At 33.7% G+C, this 22617-nt stretch overlaps 2 long non-coding RNA genes across 12 annotated transcripts in view; one reads left to right on the forward strand and one right to left on the reverse strand.

Moving 5' to 3' along the window:
* Positions 1–22617, reverse strand: part of LOC144289652 (uncharacterized) — a 98709-nt gene that overhangs the window by 56858 nt on the left and 19234 nt on the right. The window lies entirely within an intron of this gene.
* LOC144289650 (uncharacterized) overlaps positions 1–22617 on the forward strand; it is a 70933-nt gene that overhangs the window by 27367 nt on the left and 20949 nt on the right. For 2 of the 8 annotated variants that reach the window (XR_013357478.1, XR_013357482.1), the window contains 2 exons: positions 18173–18376; positions 21494–21581. The exons of 2 other annotated variants lie outside the window; for them this stretch is intronic. This is a non-coding gene — a long non-coding RNA (uncharacterized LOC144289650). Of the gene's footprint in view, positions 1–2881; positions 4099–18172; positions 18377–21493; positions 21582–22617 lie in introns of those variants that run through there. 4 more of the 8 variants (XR_013357479.1, XR_013357481.1, XR_013357484.1 and 1 more) reach the window with 3 other exon arrangements.

The raw sequence follows: 22617 nt of genomic DNA on the forward strand, positions 1-22617 counted from the left end.
AAATATACTAAAATCTATGAACTATTCTGTTTGCTTTGGATACAGAAACCACAAAGAATGTTATTCTATTCTAATAATGAGGAAGTCAGATAATTTATAAAATCATAACCCTTTCTTAGACTATCAGAGAGCTAAAGTCATAAGACAAATGAGTGAACTGAATTATAGAGTGGCAAGTCCACCTGAAGAGACATAGAACAAATTATTTTATGTTTTCTAGAAAATGGAGCAGAAGGCAGCCATCCTGAAAGTGGGCAGCAAGAAAACAGTGACAGTTTTAACAATAGCAAAAACTCTTCCTACTTCCAGATGATATAATTATCATAAAATATATAGGAGTAAATCTAACAGAAAGCTGTCCAAAATTGCTTTACTGAAAACACAGAACAGTAATGAGAAAAAATTTTAAATACCTTTATCAACTTCACAGATTGGTAGAATTAATATTAATATAGATATTTTCCTAACATCGATTCATGGGTTGGTTCAGTGGAATCCCGGTCAAAAATTCAGTAACGTTTTGTTTTTTAAGAAATTGAGAAACTTACATCAAAACATGCACAGGTCCTAGTAGAACCAAATTTATTTAAAAATAGAAAATAAAAAATAAAACCAGATGACTTTACATAATACCAAAACAATTTAATAATAGACTGTAGATATAGATTAATAGAAAATAATAAGAACTCCAGAAATAGACCCAAATGTATATATCAACTGATTTTTAACAAATGTGCCAAAGTAACTCAATATAAAAAGTAAAGACTTTCTAGCAAATTGTGCTAGATTAGCTGAATATACATATATTTAAAAATGAATGTAGACCTTTGCCTCATACCATGTAAAAATTAACAAAATGGATCATAGATCTATAGGTAAAACTTAGGACTAAAACTTCTATAATAAAATAGACAAAGTTTGCAACTTTATAGAGTTTGCAATTTTCATTTTTATAGAACACATTTTAAAATCCAGAAAACATTAAAAATGAGAAATTAAACCATCAAAATTTTAAATGTTGCCTTGAAAAAAACAGCATTTAGGAAACAACAGGACAAGCCACAAATTGGAAGAAAACATTCATAACACATGTATCAGCTAGAGGATTATATCAAAAAAGTGTAAAATACTTGTAACTAAAAAACAAACAAACAAAAACATTTTTTAAAAAGGCAAAGATTTTAAAAAGGAACTTCATCAAAGACAGACAGATCCAGAGACAGAGTCAGAGGGACAGATGGAGAAAAGGGGAGAGATATTAATAGTCAATAAGTGCATGAAAAGATGCTACATCATTAGTCACTGGGGAAACGCAAATTAAATCTAAAATGACATGCCACTACATATCCATTAGACTATCACCTCCAGGATGAAGAAGGAAAAAAAATAAGTGTGTTTCATTTACATTTTAAAGAATCTTCTAGAAGTACTGCATTGCATATACTTTTGCTTACATCTTGAACAAAACTTAGTTGCATGAATATGTCAGCAGGAAGAGAGACTAGAAAATGCCATGTTTTGGGTGAACAAGTTCACAATAAGGAATAAGAGGAAAATGGACATTAAGAGAACTGGAGAACTCCCCAGTTATATAATTATTCCCAGATGTATGTGGATCATGCACTTTCATTTGTTTCAAAAATAATGTTTTGGAATGGCTTGAGCTTGCATTAGGCACAGTTTTGTTTGTTTGCTTTGTCAAATAGTCCTGTGAAATGATACATTACTGCATTTAAACAGCAGGTTTTTAAATAAAAAAGCAAAAGTACAGTGATTGGAGGGAGAAAGAGAGAAAAAAGAAACAGAACCTGCATTGGTTTTATTCTCTCATTCTATGGGACATGTGAAGTTTTATTTTTGTTGAAAATCAATCAATGTATCTGTGCTTTGTGTGAAAAACACCTTTCAAAGTAAAAATTGAGGGATCCCTGGGTGGCTCAGTGGTTTAGCGCCTGCCTTTGGCCCAGGGCATGATCCTGGAGTCCCGGGATCGAGTCCCGCGTCAGGCTCCTGGCATGGAGTCTGCTTCTCCCTCTTCCTGTGTCTCTGCCTCTCTCTCTCTCTCTATGTCTATCATAAATAATAAATAAATAAAGTATTTAAAAAAACAAAAAACAAAAAAAAACAAAGTAAAAATTGATTACAAGGTGTACATTGATTAACCAAAGTGAAGAAAGAGTGACAAATCTGGCAATATCATTTATTGAACATAAATATGCAAAGATCAATTTTTATAAAGTCATTGACAAATTTGCAGAAATTATATCTCAAAAACTAAAATTATGATACTATTTATAAGTGTAAGGTAATACGAAATGTAAGGTTTCCCCTTTTGAAAAAAACATGCTAACATCTCTTTTTTTTTCTTTTTCTTTTCTACTTTTTCTTTTTTTGTGGTTCATCATTGTGCAAGTTCAATCAAAAAATATTTCACTTTTTCTGGTCATTATTACTATTTGTTTCACTTAAGGTTATTATCCTTTCATAGGAAGAAGGAATATTAAAAATGATCTGTTCCGGTTGTCAAATCCATTAAGTATACCACTGATACATACAGAAGTGTCATGAGCTTCAGGTTTTATAATATGAGAAAATGGACTCTTTCTTCTTTGGCAGAAGTGGAATGGATATGAGGAAAATTCTCAGTTTAATTCCCAGTTTTGTCACTGAGTATGCAATCTCTGGGAATCCACTTACTGTTGTTGATCCTTTATTTACTCCTAATTAAAATTTGTATAATACCTCTTACTAAGTGGAGTGCTATAAAAATGTAACTAATTAATGCTATCAAAGTAGACCAAAATCATTAGAGAAATTTCAGAAAGAGCAAAGCATTACCTTTATTTTCATCTGTCTCAATCTCTTGTGTTTCCCTACACAGCTTGTTCTGATGGATTCTTTAACAAATTCAAAATTTGGCGAAAAATTGAAGAATCTATGTATGGTATACGAAAAGTATTAGTTCTCCAACTTGCTGCTTCAGATGTCCCTATATTCAGTTCTACCCACCACAATTGTAAAACAGCATGACTCACATGAACACCCTCATGAGGGGAATTAAAGACAATTATAGTAACAAAGACACAGACAAAATCTGGAGACTGTCACATATGTAGACTAGTGGAAGGGATTAGAGCTAGATAGATCAAGATAGAACAAAGGCTTGCTTAGCTTAGTTTGGCTTTGCTTTGTTTTCCTTTGTTTGTTTCGCCATGTGTCAAATGTGAAGTGGTGCCATCTTGGAATTACTATGGCTTTTACTTCTCCCCTATTCCTATTTGTAACAGAGGTAGTGGTACCCTTGGTAGGCCAGTTCTTTGGTCTTGTTTGAGGAGATATTCCTGAAAACCTCACCTACAGCCTATTCTACTTGCCTTCCTAATTTTGTCAGTATCTAATTAATTCTCTGTTTCAAAAACATTTTTTTTTTCTGAAAGTAGCAAGAATGGATTCTGTTAGGTGCAACTAAATATAATGTTCAGTGTATGCAAACATCAGTAGCTGTTGCTTCTGTTAATACTACTATTAATTTACAGAAAGGAAGATTTTAGCTTGAAGAAAGAAATTTCAAACAATTAAATTAAAATGGAATGGGCTCCATATTGAGGTTGTGAGTTAACCTCCTCCAGAGGTTTCAAAACCATAGAGGCATAAAGAGATATAAAAGAAATTCCCCCATAAGGTATGAGGGCTTTTGCTGTAACCCCCCCCCCCCCCGAAATTGCTTCTAGTGCTGAGATTTGGTAATTCTATTTTTAAAAGGTGCCACTAGTGAAACCCACAGGAACTGAAGGGGTGTGAAACATTTTATTCAGAGGCAGAAAGAGCGAAAATGAATCTCTTCTTCCCCTTTTGCTTCCAACCCATTATAACACTTGCTGATGAGGCTTCTCAACCTGCAGTTAGCAGCCAGCACATCACTGGGCATGATGCCTATTAGAGTAGCTAGGAAAATTGCTTTTCAACACTGATGTATTGCCTCCATCAGGATTTTGGTTAGTTCTACTATTTGAAAAAAAATTTTTAATTTTGTTTAAAAACTTCACAAATACTATATGTTTTTATTATATAGATACATTAAATAAAATGAAACATGGTAAAATGTTTGATTTATTTTTATAAAACTTAATAGATGAAGTTATTTACATAGTATACATAAATGAGCACTACCATTACACTACAGTCAAAACTGTGGTAAAACACCCAAGGAAAATAAATCTCAAATTAACAATATTCCAATTAGCCAGAATGTCCTCCATTAACTGGAATACCTTCTCAAATCGCCATGTTGGACTAAGAAGTAAGTCATTATGAAAATAGATCATATATATGTTAGTTCTTGGAAATCACTGTAAATCTCCACAATTTCTCAAAGTTTGGCATTTATAGTTATTTGTCATATATTATAAACACCAAGAAAAACTCTCCAGACATACTTTGAGTTCTATAATAGTTAAACTCACAAGATTATATTTATTAAGAAGAGTTGAAACAAGGGAGGATTTCTAATATTTTTATTTCCAATAGAATGTACCATTCCCTGAGCATTCATGATAGTGTTTTGTGGAAGATGACATGGGTCCTGGTTTCAGCTGCTTATGTCTGTGGCAGTAGGACTACTCAGCATCTTCCTGGGGGAAAGAGATAACCTTTTTACTTCATCTGTACAGACTCTCTTCTGGATTCTCTTCTGTCTCTCTGGAATTTTCCCTTGCCGTCTCTCCTATTCTACTCTCTTTAATTCTGACCATAAGTGGACCTTTCCCAGTCCAAATATCCCAAATCCCAATTACTCTGCCAAGAAACAGATACTCTTTTCCTTTTGCCCTGGAGATTTGGCTGCCCTGTTAGTCACCACATCCCAGGGTGAAACTGATCATTTCCTCATTACTGTGTTGCTTCAATTGCCCTGTGTCTGTTAGTGGCACCATTGTTCAGTAATTAAGCCTAGCAATGTCCTTAAAACTTGCCTGGCACATAGTGAGCACTAAAAACTGTTAGCCATTTGTTAATATTGTTGTCAAGTCCTCAGATCTCCATTTTTTTGGTCTTTGAGTCATTAGGCTCCTGATTCTTCCTTCCAAACATCAGTGGACAAGGGTTTTGGATACTATTACTTACTTACTTGTTTCTTAATTACCATCTTTCTGTACCCTTGGATTAGAACTATAATTATCTCTCACTGCTAAAAGAAACCATAACACTAACACACGAATGGTTGTAGCTAAAATTTATATCTATATATAAATACATACATAATATAGATAATAAATATGCGTTAAATATATCTGCATTTATAAATACCTATGTAAGACACTCTATAAAGCACCTTATTTATTGATTTTAGTCAGGATTATGCTCAGTTGTGTGTAACAAACCCAACTAAATGAAATATGGGCGTATTTCTTTTATATGACAAAAAGCTTTGGAAGTGCTAATCCAGGTCATTCTAGTTAGCCAAGACAGTCCTCAAACATCCAAGTTCTTTCTGTACCACTATCTTTAAAATGTGGCTTTTCTCCTCACACAGAAAAAAAGACTATTCAAGGTCTGGGGATCATTTGGCATTTGCGGCATAAAGAAAATGAAGAGGGAAAGTCAAAATGTATATGTCAATGGAGTCTTTTGCTTACTCTGTTTCATTTATCAGCAAATGAATAGCTTTCCCAGAAGTCACATTTAGTAGTATCTCACAATTCTTTGGCCATACTGCATCAAATGGCTACCACTACGTGCAAATAAGCAAATTGATGAAGTAGTCTAAGAACATTGCTGCCTCCTCCCACCCTCAAGTGTATTAGAAAGGCAATACTGGGGAATCGATGTTGATTGGGCAACAAATAGAATCTGCCCAATCATTTAATCCTCATAGCAGTGCTATTAGATGGACATTCTTATATCCCCATTATCAGAGAAACAAATGAAGGCTTAGAAAATTAAGTAACTTCCCCACAGCAAGAACATTTATCAGGTAGGTATTACTATATTCCTGTTTGTAGATGAGGGAGTTGAGTATCAGAAAATTTAAGTACCTTGTCCAGAAGTCAGGAGACAAGCCTGACATATGTAACTACAGAGTCACTCAATAATTCTAGACCTAATACCAGGACAATTACTATGGTCTTCTTGTCCCCACTGTCTCTTTTCCTATGTCCTCCAGGTAGATAAATCATTCTACAGTATACTTTTGGTATACTTTAGATATGTGTCTTCGATCTGCTCGTATACTTCCATTAGCATTTCAGCAGATGCTTTTTTGAGGTTCTGTATCACAACCCTAGGCTCATTCTTGATTCCAAACTCAGATGTAATAGAAGGCTCATGTGAATTCTGACAGCATCTCCACCATAAACACCTACTACATATTTCTGCTTCTTGTCTTTAGAACTTTCTCCAAAACCTCAGGAGCTTGCTTATTCCATGCACATGGAAAAATGAGGATTAGCACTGCTACAACCTGTAAATGATGGTGAAACTGAATTAGTAGATAAATGCTCCAGCCTGACTCTTTTTAAAGAGATGATTCCTTTTCCTTTTTTTTTTTTTTTTTTTTTTTTAAGATTTTATGTATTTATTTGACAGAGAGAGAGCAAGAGAGCACAAGCTGGGGGAGCAGCAGGAGGAGAAGGAGAAGCAGGCTCCCGGCCAAGCAGGAAACTGATGTGGGGCTTGATCCCAGGACCCTGGGATCATGACCTGAGCCAAAGGCAGATGCTTAACTGACTAAGCCACCCAGGCACCCCTACAGAAACGATTCTAAGGCAAATTTTATATGAAGTAGTTATAAGAACATTCCTTTGGTGGGTGTCCTTGGGAGTGTAGCTTGCAGACCTTCAACTACAAGGGACATCATTGAATGAAGATCTAGGCTGCGGGGCTCTGAAATCTACCTCCATATACACACTGAAGCCATGCTGCTCCCATCTAAGGACTGGCAAATCTGCTCCTTGAGAATCCTTTGATGGACAACTTTGACTCTAGCACTTCCCACTGCCCTTTTGAAATTTCTGTGGACTATGTGGCAGTCTGGGATGATTTACCCCCCTCATTTTATCTCAAGACCTTTCCCATAATAGTGTTTTCATATTTAACATAGTCCTGGGATCTCCTTCTTGGAGGACCCAGATTGACACAGCTCCTCAATTCGTCCCTATTGGGATTGCCCACAGCAGTAACCAGTTCAATAATGCACTTGCTATTGGCTACTCTTCCTTTCTTGTCCTTCTTTCCTGATCCCTCACTTTTGTTTCCTGGGATCACCTCCCAGATAAACAAATTGCAATCCCTAAGGCTCTACTTGTGGGGATACCTAACCTAAAACGAACTTCTTTCTAGAGAATAACATTACTATCCAAATTTCTTAGACATTCAGAGTCTGCCACAATTTGTCCTGAAACTACTATTCTTTCTTTCCATTTATTTCCTACCCTAGCATCCAGATACTTCTCTTATTCTCAATTCCCCTGCACCCTTTCCTAAGTACATAGGTTTGTATCATTTTGAAATACAGTATGCCAGTTTCCATCATCATCTGGTACCCTGGTACAGTATCATTGCTCATCAATATTCATTCCTCTTCTAAAAGGGAAGACTGTACATCCCACCTTTTCAACTATGGCATGACCATCTGATTTTCATAAATAAAATATAAAAGAGTAAAATATAAAAGAATTGATGAGTATCACTCTAGGTAGAAGCTTTAAGAGCCAGAACCTACTTTACTAGGCTCTCTTTTTTTCTCTTCTGTAAAGACACATAATATTGAGAATTTCTGTTGTTTCAGGACCCAGTAGGAAAATGATATGAGTAGAATTGCCTCTGAACTATACTGTACATGAAACACAAGTGAGAAATAAAGATTTGTTTTCATAAGCTACTGATATTGGGGATCATTTATTACTGAAGAAAACTTAGACTGTTGTGACAGATACATAATATTCTATATTAAGCTGGATAGAACTTTACAGACTCAGTGATCCACCTGTCTCCCATAAGATACTTGGAATATATGGCCCCAGTTTTTCCTATATCATTTTTAATTTCCTAAGTTCTTTGAAGACCTTATGCCCATTTGCAGCCCATCTGGTTTTCTTCTGATACTGTAGCTCTGGCATGATGACATTTCATTCAGCTTCAAATATTTATTCTAAAAACTTAAGGTCAAATGGTTTTTATAAATAGGCTTTATCTTATTACATTTTGGTACAGAACAACTTTATCTCAATTGTATTCTGGCTATAATCAGACTTGTCAAAATGGAAGCAAATACTTTGTTTTGAGGAAAATTTTCAGATACTGAAAATTTATTTATTGGTCCAGGAGATGTTTGCAAGGAATGAGTGATGTATTCAATGGAATAAATCAGTGGGTTAATTAGGGATTTATTCCTTAACTGCAGTGGCACCCAAAGTCACAAAAATAGGCTAATGAATGATTATAGAAATTGTTTCTGAAACACATGTTCACATCTCAGTGTTAAATGCTAATAATTATATTAGAAATGTAAACATAGAAATGGATCAGAAAGCAAAAATACAGTATTATTTTTTGTTGCTTACAACTGATGTATGTAATATATTACAGTCTAACCTTAATCATTCATTGTTTCTGGAGTATCATTTTAGATTTCCATTTTGTTCTTTTTGTTTTCATTTTAAGAGCAAAGTGCTAAGAAAAGCAGAATGCGTTTTTTAAGAAAACATGTTTAACTGCCAAAAAGAAACATAAGTACTTTAAAATATGAATGTACAGGATGACTCATGTGCCAAGTGTGTGTGTGTGTTTTAACCTGCCCTCTACAAGAGAAGTAGCCCATATGAAAGTGAACTTTGTAGGGTCAGAGTCAATCAGTACTCACTATAAAAAATATTCCCATGTACTTCATGCATTTTCTTACAAATCATCTGCTAGTTCTTTACCCTGTTGTTGCCTAGGCTCCATCTATCAGAGTTTTGTCATAATTTCTGTGAAAGCATTGCAATTCACAGTAAATATTTTGCTCATAGATTATAATAAGAAGCCAACTGTCAGCGAAAAATATTGTAATAAAACAACTCCTGTGCTTATGGCAATTTTGAGTTTTATTTAAAAGTGCTGACTTATAGATAATCATTCAGTCAACACTAATCAAGTTCTCAGTATATGTAAAACACCAGAATAGACACTGTCAGGAGATACAAAACTTCGTGAAAAATTGATAGTCTAACTAATGGGGAATGCCTAACACATCAATATGAAAAATGCATGAGAACATACTTTTATACAGGTGACCTTTGAACAACATGGGTTTGAATTATGAGGGTTCACTTATATGTGGGGTTTTTGTTTTTGTTTTTGTTTTTTTATTTTGATAGATAAAGTATAGTACTGTAAATATATTTTGCTTATGATTTTCTAAATAAAATTTTCTTTAGCTTACTTATATAACACTATATTATATAATACATATAGCATATACAATATGTGTTAATTAACTTTCTGTAATTGGTAAGGCTTCTGGTTAACAACAGGCTATTAGTTAAATTTGGGGGGATTTAAAAGTTATATATGGATTTTCAACTATGCACTGGTGGGAGGGTGGGGGATAGTGAGTGCCAGTGCCCATAATCCCCACATTGCTCCAGGGTCAGCTGTATGCATACAGACACATATATGCAAACAAGCATATATAAGTATGACTATACATATGGATAATATGTATGTATGTATAACCTTTCTACATGCTGAAAATTTACTGTCTGAAGTAATAAATCGGTTATTCAAACCATTACTTGTATTTCACTGTTCTTTCTAAAAGGGTGCTTGGCATATAGAGCTTGACACTCAGTAAATTTTAATTTAAAAATAAGTTGGTGAATTAGACCTTAAAAGATAGAGACCAATTTTACAGTTCTCTCAGCAGATTGCACTTCTAAGCTTTATATATTTGATCCTCTATATTATTAGCCAGATGTGGCTTGGGTGACTCTAGGCTATTTTAAAAAATTAATTCCAACCTCCAAGAAAAAAGAGTTACATCACTAAGCATGTTTGCAAGAATACATTCTGATGATTATTCCAAATATTCCAAAAGATTTCAAGCATCAGGCAGAAGTGCTGTAATAAGTGTTTAGAACTCTGAAATGTTATATGAAAAGGGATCCATTTCCAAAATGTTATATGAAAAAGGACCCATTTCTATTGGCATAAGTAAATTCTGGCATGTTTATCATTCATGCAGATCACAAATTCTGATTATCAGTTGTAATTGTCTAATAATATGGCCTGCCCAATAGAAAGGGGTTTTGCGCAATTTAATATAAAGCACCATGGATTAAATCTATGTAACAAATTATTTAAAATACTCTAGGAAACAGAAAAGGGTCACTAATCATTTAAAAGATACTTTCACTGAAAACAAACTACATGCTCCAGATTCTGGAAATGCAAATTTGAAAGTTGATGCAGAAAAAAAAAAAGGAAACAAAAAAGTTTCTTGGCCTAAACTCTAAAGAAAAGTTAAAGTTAGGAAAAGGTAAGGGATTCCCACTACTATTGATGGTGGAGTAGTTTATTACAGATCAATTCTCCTACTAAGAACTAAAAAACTACCCAAAAACTGTTTTTGAATGTGTTAAAAAGTGTTGGAGAGCTAGCAAGGTAACCAAGACTTTAGGACTTTGCATTACAGACAAAAGAAAAGTACACAGTCAGTAGATATATGACATTTTTTGTCCTTCGGGGCATTTGCCAATATGTAAGTGGCACAGAGCGGAGACCCGAGGAAGTAGAGTAAATGGCAGTGGAAAATGATCTGGAAAGTGAAGCAGAACTTTCTAGAAGCTCACAAAGCTGGGAAAACAAGAATTGGAATTCAGGGCCAAGCAAGAAGGAGGGGTCTGATGAGGATCTAGAGTTTTAACTAGAATCCTAAAAAGACCATTCCATAGGAGTAAGAGTGAACAAGTTAATTCGATTAGTTAACACGAAGACTGAAATTTCATTCAAACAAGCTCAATCCCAAACTGGATTATATGTTCTGTTTCTGGTTTAACTGACTGTCAAAAAGCAAAATAAATTCTCCCTGGAAGAAAATAGTATCAGCCAGAGCTTCAGACAATCACAATTTTTCACAGGCAATACCTGTCATTCAGTCAAAAGTTATTAGCCCTGACAAGAGACAGGGCCAAATAATACCAAAAACAAGAGGAAGAGAAAACAGACAATAGATACAAATCCTTAGAAGATTACAGTATTGACTTTAAAATACTTATAATTAATATGTTCAGTAAAATAGATGGAGAATTTCCCCAGAAAAATAGTATTCATAAAGAAGAATTAAATGGAAATAACAGAACATAAAAACCTAACTGTTGATGTGAAGAATGAAATAGAAATGAATAAAAACCTTCATCACAGCAGAAAAAGATTTATTAACTATAATTTATCAATAATAAAATATCCACCCTGAATGAGTAAAGAATAGGAAATAGAGAAATGAGTGTAAGAGACATACAAGAAATGCTGAAAATGTCTAACATACAGATGACAAGTCTCAAAAGGAATGGAGAAAGAGTGGTCTGGAAACAGTATTTGAGAATTTCCCCGAACTTATGGAAGATATCAAGTTAAAGATCCAAGCAGCTATACAAACCTCACACAGGATTTAAAAAAAAAAAAAAGTTTAGGTCAGTATATTATAACTCCAATTACTGAAAATTATAGATGAGTGGTAGACAGGCTATTCCTATAAAGGGGCAGATAGAAAATATCTTAGTCTTTGAGGGCCATTCTGTCCCTTTTGCAACAATTCAACTCTGCTGTAAGCAGCCATAAGTGACATGTAAACAAATAGACATAGTTATGTTCCAATAAAACTTTATAAAAACAGTCAGTGGCCCAGATTTGCTATTGAAACCATAATTTGCTACAGACAAAAGGAGATTTTAAAAGTAGCGAGAGAGGAAAAAAAAAAAGTAGCGAGAGAGAAAAAAAAAAGTAGCGAGAGAAAAGAAAACATCACTTTTAACAAAGCAACAACACTGATAGTTGAGTTCTCAACAGAAGTGGTGAAAGCTGCAAGGCAGTGATACTGCATTTATAATTTACTGAGAGAAAATAATTGCCCAATTTCCAATCCAGTCTTAAGGGTTATGAACTATCTCTCCAAAAAGAAGGCAAACTAAAGATATTTCCAACCAAACAAAAGTTGTTTGTTAACAGAAGAATTTCACTAAAAGAAATACTAAGGAGAATACTTCAGGTAGAAGTAAAATGATCCCAGACAGAAGATAAAAGGAAGACATAAAATTACTGAGCAAGATAAATATGTAGCTAAATCCAAATGGACCCTTATTATAAATAATTGAGTATGTCTTACCATGACTAAACTATGTACAAAATTAAAATTCAAGTCAAAAATAACCAAGGCACTAGACAATAGAATTAAGTATTCCAAATATGATAGAATTGTCTGGGAATTGGTAAAAATCTTCCTGTATTTTGCTTTCAATTAAATCTAAGACACATGTTGTAATCTCTGGGATACCCAGTAAAATAAGAGTAAAAGGACTTTGTAACTACCCAACAGAGAAGAAAATGAAATATTTTTAAAAAATTCTCAGATAAAAGAAGACAATATACAAAAAAGAAGAAAAGAATGTAAACCAGGAGAAAACAAATGTAAAAAGAGTAAAATGGTAGAGTTAAATTCACTTAAATTATATTACATCAAATGTAATAGATAAACTATTCCAGAAGTAAAAAGAGACAAAGATGGCCAGTGTGGATAAAAAGCTAAAACTCTAATACCTTAAATATAGGATGCAGGAGATAAAAAGTAAAAGAATGGAAAAACAAGAATGGAAAAAGACTTGTCATGCAAATACTAACCTAAATATAGGTGGCATAGAAACATTAAAATCACACAAATTAGACTTTAAGGCAGAAAATATTACATGAGATAACAAAGAGCATTTCATATTGATGTACATATTGATAAAGAGAACTATAAAAACTTAAATGTCACTTGTGGGCACCAAAATATATGCATAGCCTAAAAATAAGTAGAGCAAAAATAAAAGAAATGAAGGAGACAAGAGATGAAACTATAATCAGAGTATGAGACTTTTGCTCATATTTTTTGATAATTTTAGAATAAATAAACAAAAGTAAAGACAAAATATGTGTAGATGATATCAAACAACTAGCAATACAGAAAATTGCATTTAATGATGAAAGTGCACATTTCTTTCTGTACCTACAAAAATTTACATTATGCTAAACCAGAAAATTTCCACTGAGATTTCTTCTTTGACTCAAGTAATTTTGAAATTCATCACTTATTTTCCAAGTAGTTGAGTTTTTCTTGATGTGTTCTGGATACTGACTTTAAGTTTGTTCTTTGAGAATATATATTATATAAATAACAAACCAATCAAGAATAAAAAGAGAAATAATAAATTATCAATAAAAAAAATGAAGAGACATTACTGAACTCATATAGGAATTACAATGATATGAGAGGTTTTTATTAATGAGTTTATGCAAATAATATAAACTAAACTAAATTAAAATGTGAAAATATGGAAGAAATCAGGGAAAGAAAGCATAGAAGAGCATAACTACTAAAATCAATACTGAAAACAAACAAACAAACAAAAAACCAAAATCAATACTGAGAAAAAATTTAAATCCAAATAATGCTATAGATATTAAGTGGATTGAACCAATAAGAAAATTTCTGATACAGAGGGCTTTGCTTAGTAACTCCTTTCAAAATCTAAAAGAAAAATATCAGTATGAACAAAATCTTCCAGAAAAAAGTAGGATTCCCTTCTCAACTTGTTTTAACAGGCCAACATAAACTTTATTCCACAAACCAACATAGCAATTTATTATATACAAGGAAAATTATAGACTAATCCTCTTGAGAACTAGCCTTTAAAATTCTAAAATATTCTCAGAGGAAAGCAAATTAAGAGAATTTGTCACCAGCAGACCTACCCTAAAAGAACAATCAAAGAAAATTTCCTAAATAGAAAGAAAATAATAAAAGAAATAATCTTGGGACATCAGGAAGAAATTTTTAAAAAGCAGTTTAAAAAAATTAGCAAGTATAGTAGACTTTCCTTCTCTTCTAGAGTTTTCTGAATTATGCTTGACAGCAGAAGCAAAAACAAAACACTGTTTGATGTGGTTCTAAAGTATATAAGGGAAATATTTAACAAATAATTATAAACAAGGACTGATACATGAACAAAAGGGAGGAAAGGTTTTCATGCACTGTACTCCAATTGGCAAATGAGGATACCATTGGACTGTGATAAGGTGTATATATATATATATATATATATATATATATATATATACACATATATTATTTGTATATATATATAATATCTAAAGTATATACTAAAAAGCTATACAGACACTATAGATGCATCAAAACACTGTAGGTAGATCAAAATGGTATCATAAAGTAACCTACAGAAAGGCAGAAAGAAGAACTAAGAGAAATGACAGATAACAAAAAAATGGCAGACTTAATACCTAACATACTGATAATTGCATTTAATATAAATGCAAAGGTCTAAATAAACTAATATAAAGTATAAGGCTGGCATTAACTAAAAAATAATGACTCCATTCTATGCTGTCCATAAGAAACTCATTTCAAATATAATAGTATAAGCAGTTTGTAAGTAAGGAGATGGAAAAATAACCATAATCAAATTTCATCAAAAGAAACCAGGAATTACTGCATTGATATCAGATAATGTAGGTTTCAGGGAAGTAAAATATCACAGACAGTAAGGGAATTATACAGGGATAAAGAGTCAATCCGCCAAGAAGATATAATAATCCAAAATATTTATGTACCAAACAATAGGGATGAAAATATGGGAAGCAAAAATGGATAAAACTGAAAGGAGAAATACAAAATCCAAAACTGTTTATGGAAAACTAAACATGCCTCTCTCAAAAATGGGTAGGAAAACTAGAAAGAAAATCAGTGAGGGAAAAATCAACAGTGTGATCAACCAATAGGATCTAATCTACATTCATAGAATACTTCACCAAACAATAGCAGAATAGTTATTATTTTCATCAACATAGAAAATATCATCAACATAGAAAATCAAATACACAATAGAAAAAACAATATGAAAAATCAATAAAACTGAGAGTTGTTTTTTGAGGGAAAACAAACAAAATTGACAAAATGTTAGAATGACTATTATAAAAAAAAGAAAGAAAAAAGAAATAACAAATGGTTGTGACAAAATTGGGCAGCCACAGTTTGGGGTGGTTTTTTGTTTTTTACTCTTTTTAATGAGCCTTTGGCTTTAGTCTCACATCTTACATGATAATTAACACAAAATAGATCATTAACTTAAATCTAAAGCACAAAATTCTAAAATTTTTAGAAAATAATAAAACAAAATATTTGGTATCTGAGACTGCACTAAGAATTCTTAGACTCAACAGAAAAAGCACAATCCATAGAAAGAATTATCAACAAATTGTTACACATATCATAGACACAAAAGATCAGTAACCAGAATACACACAGATAAAGAAGAGTTGCTCAATCATTAGTAATCAGAAAGTGACATACTATTTAATAGGAATCAGAGAAATTTTTGTCAAAAAACTTAATGAACTAGGCGTTTGCAAGGATATGGAGACACAAGAACTCTTACACTTCTTTGGTAGGCTATAAGTAAGTGGAAACACTCTCTGAAGAGCAGAATATTTATCTGTTATCCAGTTACACTGAAGATGTGTACATATTATGGTTCAGAAATTTCATTTCTGGAATGTTTGCCTAGGGGATATTCATGCAACATTATTTATAATATTTTTTAAAAGGAAACAAAACAAATGGCTGATGGATAAACCATTGATATAATCACATGATGGAATATGATACATGTAGCATGTCAAATGAGTGAACTAGAACTTTTTGTGTCCACATGGATTTATATAATTATTTAATAAAAGAGAAGATAATGCAGAAGGACATCATTCACCTAAACTTTTAAAGCAAACCAAATTTAAGTATGTGTAATACATAAACATATGTGTAGAAAGATAAAAACATATATAGGAAGGACTATACATCAAGTTCAGAATGGGGGTTACTCCTGGGTAGGGAAGGTGGAGAAATAAATGGGTGTTTGCTTTACCTGTAATACTGTATTTTCTAAATGGAGAAAGAGCAATTGAGAAGGAAAGTGAAGTTTGAATTCATTATGGCAAATTATTAACATTTCTTCATCCTAGCTGGTATCTACATAGATATTTATTACAGTATTCTCTTTAATCTTATAATTGTTGGCAATATTTCATAATAAAAAATATAAGAAGCTGGCCTGTGAGATATTTTTCACTAAAAGTACTCAAATACATACTTTCAAGAACATTCTATACAAATACACCCTTAAAAGTCGTGTTATGAGGCTGTTACTCATCAAGTATAGAAAATCTAAATAGGTGTCTGTATAAGCCCTGGGAGATATATGTTAGAGAGTGCAAAAGTGTAACAGGATTTGGAAAGTCTTTTCCGACCAAGAGATCTTACAAATAGAAATTAGAATTGTCCCTAATACTGTGTAAATTTATCAGCCTCCTTCATAAAATGAAACTGTAGCGTAATGAATGAAATTAGAAGTCTTTTCCATTTACATTCTGCAAGTTGCACTCACCCTAGAGAAGCAGAATTCCACTTGCATTGCTCGCACCACACCAGACTGCACCATTAAATATCAATTATCACCAACTTGGTCACGTTTCTTATGTGAATGGACTTAAAGAAAAATCCAAATTTGGGCATCTATTGTATTTTAGACTTCGCTTTTTAACAACGTAACAGTAGTATAGTAATACATTCTCGTTAGTCAAAGTACAAATAACACAAAGTGAAGGTTCTGTTTTGGATCTCCAAAATTCTACTTCAGGTTCTACTTGACCCTCCAGAGCAAACCATAGTTATCAATTTAGAGCAGGGCTTCTGACTGTGTCAGCATTATTGACATTAAGGATAAAACAATTCTTTGTTGTGGGGCTAGCCTTAAGGATGATTAATAGCACCCCTGGCTTCTGTCTCCGATGTGCCAATAGCACATTTCCTGTCCCAACTGTAACAATCAAAAATATCTCTGGACATTGCCAAGTGTCCTTTGGGGGCACAAAATGTGTTCTGGTTTAGTACTGCTATCTATATATATCATTTGAGACTTTTTACCATGCATTATTATATAGTATTTCCTGAATATATTAAAGTATATAGAGATTTATATATGGATTTTTAAAATATAAATTGTATCATAAATACATATTATTCTACACCTTAGTTCTTTTTTTGGTTCTTTTCATCTAGTTACTACATCATGTTATTACAAAACTTTCAACATCTATATCTTTTGTTCATTATTATTTTTTTCCCTATATATCATTCCTTAGTATGGATGTATTACTTTTTAACCATAAACATTTAAGTTCATTTAAATAAATTCAACCTTCTAGAAAAATGGTTTCACCTATCTGCTCCCAGTCATACCTAAAATTAATGCCTTTCTAGTCTGGGTGAGAGTTTCTTTTGTTTTCTACTTCTGCCAAACAGAATAATAATATGCGATACCAATATTTCAAAATGCCCTCAGTCATCTCTCACATGTTTTCTAAATTATTCCAACCCTATCCTCTCATTGCTGATGAAGGAGCCACAATGTCTAGGTATAAATAGGCCTTGGGTTTCATTCATGCAGTACCTATCACAGTCTGTTCTCTTTCCTTGGGCATTTTGAGGCTAAGCATTATTGCAGCTATAAATCACCCATTTGCAAACTCATTTCCCCTGAAAGGGCCTAAGAGCCTCTCGGGTGTCCTGCGTTTGAGAAAACATTGATCTGAGCTGTAAGCTGTGTGACAAGGTGGAAAAGATTCTGGATCAGGAGCAAAAAGAGCCAGGTTCTGCTCTCATATACCTTAAGCAGGTTTCTTTCTACTCTGAGCCTCTGTGACCTTGACCTCAGACTTGAGTAAGCTGGTTTTCAGGCTGAAGCTCTGAGATTTCATGACTCTTTTAGATTGGAAGACCAAAGTTTTGTGTAGATTTTATTCTGCTGGCCAATAATTATCCTACTGCACATTCCTTATGCTCTTTGTTTTTGTTGTTGTTGTTTTTAAGATTTTATTTATACATGAGAGACAGAGAGAGAGAGAGAGAGAGAGAGAGAAAGGAGGAGACACAGGCAGAGGGAGAAGCAGGCCATGCAGGGAGCCCGACATGGGACTCCATCCCGAGACCCAGGGATCACGACCTGAGCCGAAGGCAGATACTCAACCGCTGAGCCACCCGAGCGTCCCTCCTTATGCTCTTCGTATAGACAAGGTAGAAAACTGGGAGTTTCAACAGTTTCCTGTGTAATGAATTAGCCTAATGATGAAAAATGAAAATACATTTTATGCTAGCTTAACTAGAGTATTAAAAGAATTTTATCTCAAGCGGTCAGCAGCACACTTTATTAGTCAAAATGTTCATTATGTATATGTATATCAGATCACATTATACAGTTTAAGTATGTACGATTATCTCTATTATTTTCCAAAAAAGTTAAAAAGGTTTGTTATTTCCTATATCACAGTATAAATAATTATTTCTCTATGTTTAAATTATTTGAGTTTCTTAAGAGTTGAATATAATTAATCATTCACTTCATTTTTGAATGAACAGAAACCTGGTTATTTGGTCTGACTTCAATTAACCAAATATTTTTAAGATCACTTTGTGAATGGTGCAGACACTGCTTCCTCATATCAGTTGCCAAACAAGGTCTTTCTTTCAAAATCAAAAATTTATGCTAATTAAATGTTGTTGACTTTTTTCTGCATCTCATCAAGGTAAACGGTATTAGACATTTTGCAGGCTCTACCAATTACCCCATTCTAACAACACCATCTATGGTATATTTAGAAAAAAGTGTTCTTAAACAGTTCTTCTTGAGGTAAAAGTGTTCATAACTTTGATCCTATCTATAGTCCCAAACTCTGAACACAACTAATTGAACTACAAGAATAAAACACAGCTAATCTATAGGCTGGGAAGTGACAAATGGGAGCCTGGATGGAGAGAATCTTCTTCATTAGGAATAGTTAACTGTTGATTACCTCAATCAGATCCTCTCTTAGGGTGGTCTGATTAGAGATAGAGGAAAATGCACTGGAAATGGAACAGAGAGGGGAAAATGCAGCAACAAGAAAGTATGTAAATAGCTAGGTAAGAGAATCCAGCAAGAAATTAAAACTGCAGGTAAATAGAAGTCATAAATTTGAGAAGAGAATTTCAAAATGGAAGGTTAGTTGCAAAATAGAAACAAAGATGAACCAAGTTGCTTGTTATGGAAGGATCCAGAGATTCTTACCAATAAAAAGGCAGTGAGGAAGACTGAAGGCCAGAGTCTATAAAAAGCCTCAACTATGTTCTTCCCATCCCATTTCATACCTTTGGGCCTTTGAGCTAAAAAACGTATCTAAAATATGTTGCTGGGAAACAACCTCAGACAGGGTAGGAAGCAAGTCAAGGAGAAGTTACCCCACACTAACAGTAAGTGCAATTTCTAAACAGAGCAGCCCACACTACATATAAGCAAGGTCAAAATAAATAGTGCAGCAACTAGGCTGACAATATTCTTCAATAGAGAGAAATAGAAATAATAGCTGATGAAGCCAATCTATAATAAAAAATAACCAAAGAATTAGAAGAAAATACCCCACACATGTTTTGTACTTAATAAGAAGAACTTATTAAGTAACTAAAATAATACAAGAGCTTCAAACAAAATAATTACAAAATACAAAAGAAACTTCAGAGCCAAAATACATTTAGGAATAAAACTATATCAGAAGATTGGGGAGAGGTGGTTAGAGAAAGTATGAGAATACTAGTTTTCTAATATTTTTAATAAGGAGGTTAACAGATAAAATTGCAATATTATTTAAAAACAATATTAATATTTATTTCTCAATGTTTCCAAAGTACTATTTTTTTAAACTGTAGAGGGATTATTGAGGAAAACAATAGTTTGTATAGTGAATAATTTTTGATATCCAATTCCTTCTATTTCTTTGAGTTTCTTTAATTTCTTTTTATTTCAAATTTAACATTTGCACGAAATTAAATTAACAATTCTGTTAATTAGTACTTATATAATGATGTCATTTTTAAAGAGTTTTTCTGATTTTGTAATGATGTATCTCTCCTCATGTAAACACAGACATTTGGAATGATATTCACCTAGTGGTAGTAATAGTTATTTCTGGAGAATAGAATTGGGTTTTGTCATTTCCAAATTTTCTGCATGTGCTTTCTATATTCCTTTAATTCCTTAATGAGAGAATGTACCAGTTTCACAAAAATAATAAATTTATTTTAAAAAACTCATCAAGCAGAGTGTAGCCCAAATCCTGAGCTGAGGCATACCAGTATCTCAGTTCCCTTTTCTTTTCTTTTCTTTTTTTTTTTTAAGATTTTATTTACTCATGAGAGACACAGAGAGAGAGAGAGAGAGCCAGAGACACAGGCAGAGCCAGAAGCAGGCTCCATGCAGGGAGCCCGACAACTTGATCCTGGGTCTCCAGGATCAGGCCCTGGGCTGAAGGAAGGTGCTAAACCGCTGAGCCACCTGGGCTGCCCTCATTTCCCTTTTCTACCATTGTGATCAGAGATTATTCCAAGGAGAACTAGATAATAATGCAAAAAGTCTTTATTTCTTTAAATAAATAAGTAAACAAATAAAGTCAAGATATTTGCACATGTTTTTCCTCACCATCATCAAACTTAAAGAAATGGAATTTCAATAACTATCTGCTTCAAATGTTCAGCTTCACTTTTTTATTCCTTAAATTTGGGGTTCATTACCCTCTTTGGAAGCTAAAGAACACTACAGATTGTTTTTAAAAGAAAAATAGCCTCTACCTACACAAAATATTTCATAATGCTTGGGAGGGGTCCATGAGACCCATGGAGTTTACCCAGTGGCAGCATATGATAATCCCCTCTGTGTGCTACATGTCTTTGCAAGTAGTGGCATTCTGGTTCACAATGTGGACTCTGCCACCTGTTCCCCCACTGTTTAGGTGGTATCTTTCTCATGTACATTTTCACATATCTGAGGATCCACATTATAATCAAAAGCATGAGATTCATATGTCAAGAACAACACAAAGGGCCAATAACTAAAATGAAGATGTGTTGCCGATAGAAAAAATGATCCCATACTAGAGCATAAATCAGTGAAATCATTCTCTGAGGAAACACATGAAGCTTTATAAATGACACACACACAGATGCTGAGATGATCAAGGACAACCACTGAGCATGCTTTGTCTTCAAGAATCACAACATCTCAAGATAGAAAAAAATCGAAATCGAGAACAAATGAGTCTGACTCCATGTCTTTGCTACTGCAGAGTTTCTGTCTGCCACCAAATCTGTATTTTTCCATTCCAGGTTCAAATTCCCCAGGTGACAGCAGTTCTGTCATTTGCCTCAGGAGATGAGTCTATCATCTAACACTGCCAGCAAGATGTTGCTGAGAGTAAGCCTAACTGTTTCCATTATTTTCATCCCATTACTCCTAGTTATCCCCTATTGGGCCATTCTAAATACTGTAATTCCACTCTCATCTGTTTTTATTTCTTTCAAATATTCACAGGCTATCATTATTTCCCCCTGTATTTGTCCCTAAGCTCTTTTAATCTTTCCTCATAAGTAAGCCCTTCCATCATTTTTTTCCTCTGAAGACATAGTTGTGGGTATAAGGGTGCCTTTCATTTTTCTTCATTGTAGGGGAAAAATATGGTCCATTTATAAAAGCTTCCCAGGAGATAAATCACCTAGATTCTGGGGAGTTGGAAGGTTTTGACAATGCATTACTTGCTCTGCTGATGATGCTTGAATTTGGGGGCTGTTCTCATAAAATTGGCCCCAATGGATCATTTGACACAACCTGTGCTGTTGACAATATCCTAGAGAGTCCCTCATTGGCTGGCATTGTCAACGCTCACCATAGCACTTCTGTGATCCATGTAAGTTGCAGTGAAGTCGTGAGCTCCAAATTGGTTACCAGCAAGAAATTCATGAGATGTATCACTAATGAGAAAACAAAGTTTATTAGGCAGTGATGAGTTCAATTTCAATTATTCAACTGTTTGCCAGGCTGCCCTGACCAACAGTTATTCATAAAACATATTCTTTGCACCTGGGATGCATCCATGATTCCCCAACTCATTTAGAAAGCTCTGAGACATGGTATGGATGATGATAAACTAATGATTTTCATGCTCTCTGAGCTAGAAAAGATCATTACTGTTCAACTTTCCAATTCAAATTAAGTCCTAGGGCTTAGCTGCATGTGTATCAAGATGGTGCAGAACTCCCCTGTGACAATAAATTGAAGCGCTTCCATCTGTAAATGAACACTTCATCCCCCACCATATTTTACACAGCTGGGTCACAGAAGCAGATAAGCTATTGGTACCATGATTGCCCTGGGTTAACTCATAACCCACAATGTAACAGAGGTCTTTAGAATAAAGCATACTTCAAAGCCCAAACCCAACAAGAATAGAGTA

The sequence above is a fragment of the Canis aureus genome, chromosome 19, assembly GCF_053574225.1.
Source record: "Canis aureus isolate CA01 chromosome 19, VMU_Caureus_v.1.0, whole genome shotgun sequence".
NCBI classification, from domain to species: Eukaryota; Metazoa; Chordata; class Mammalia; order Carnivora; family Canidae; genus Canis; species Canis aureus.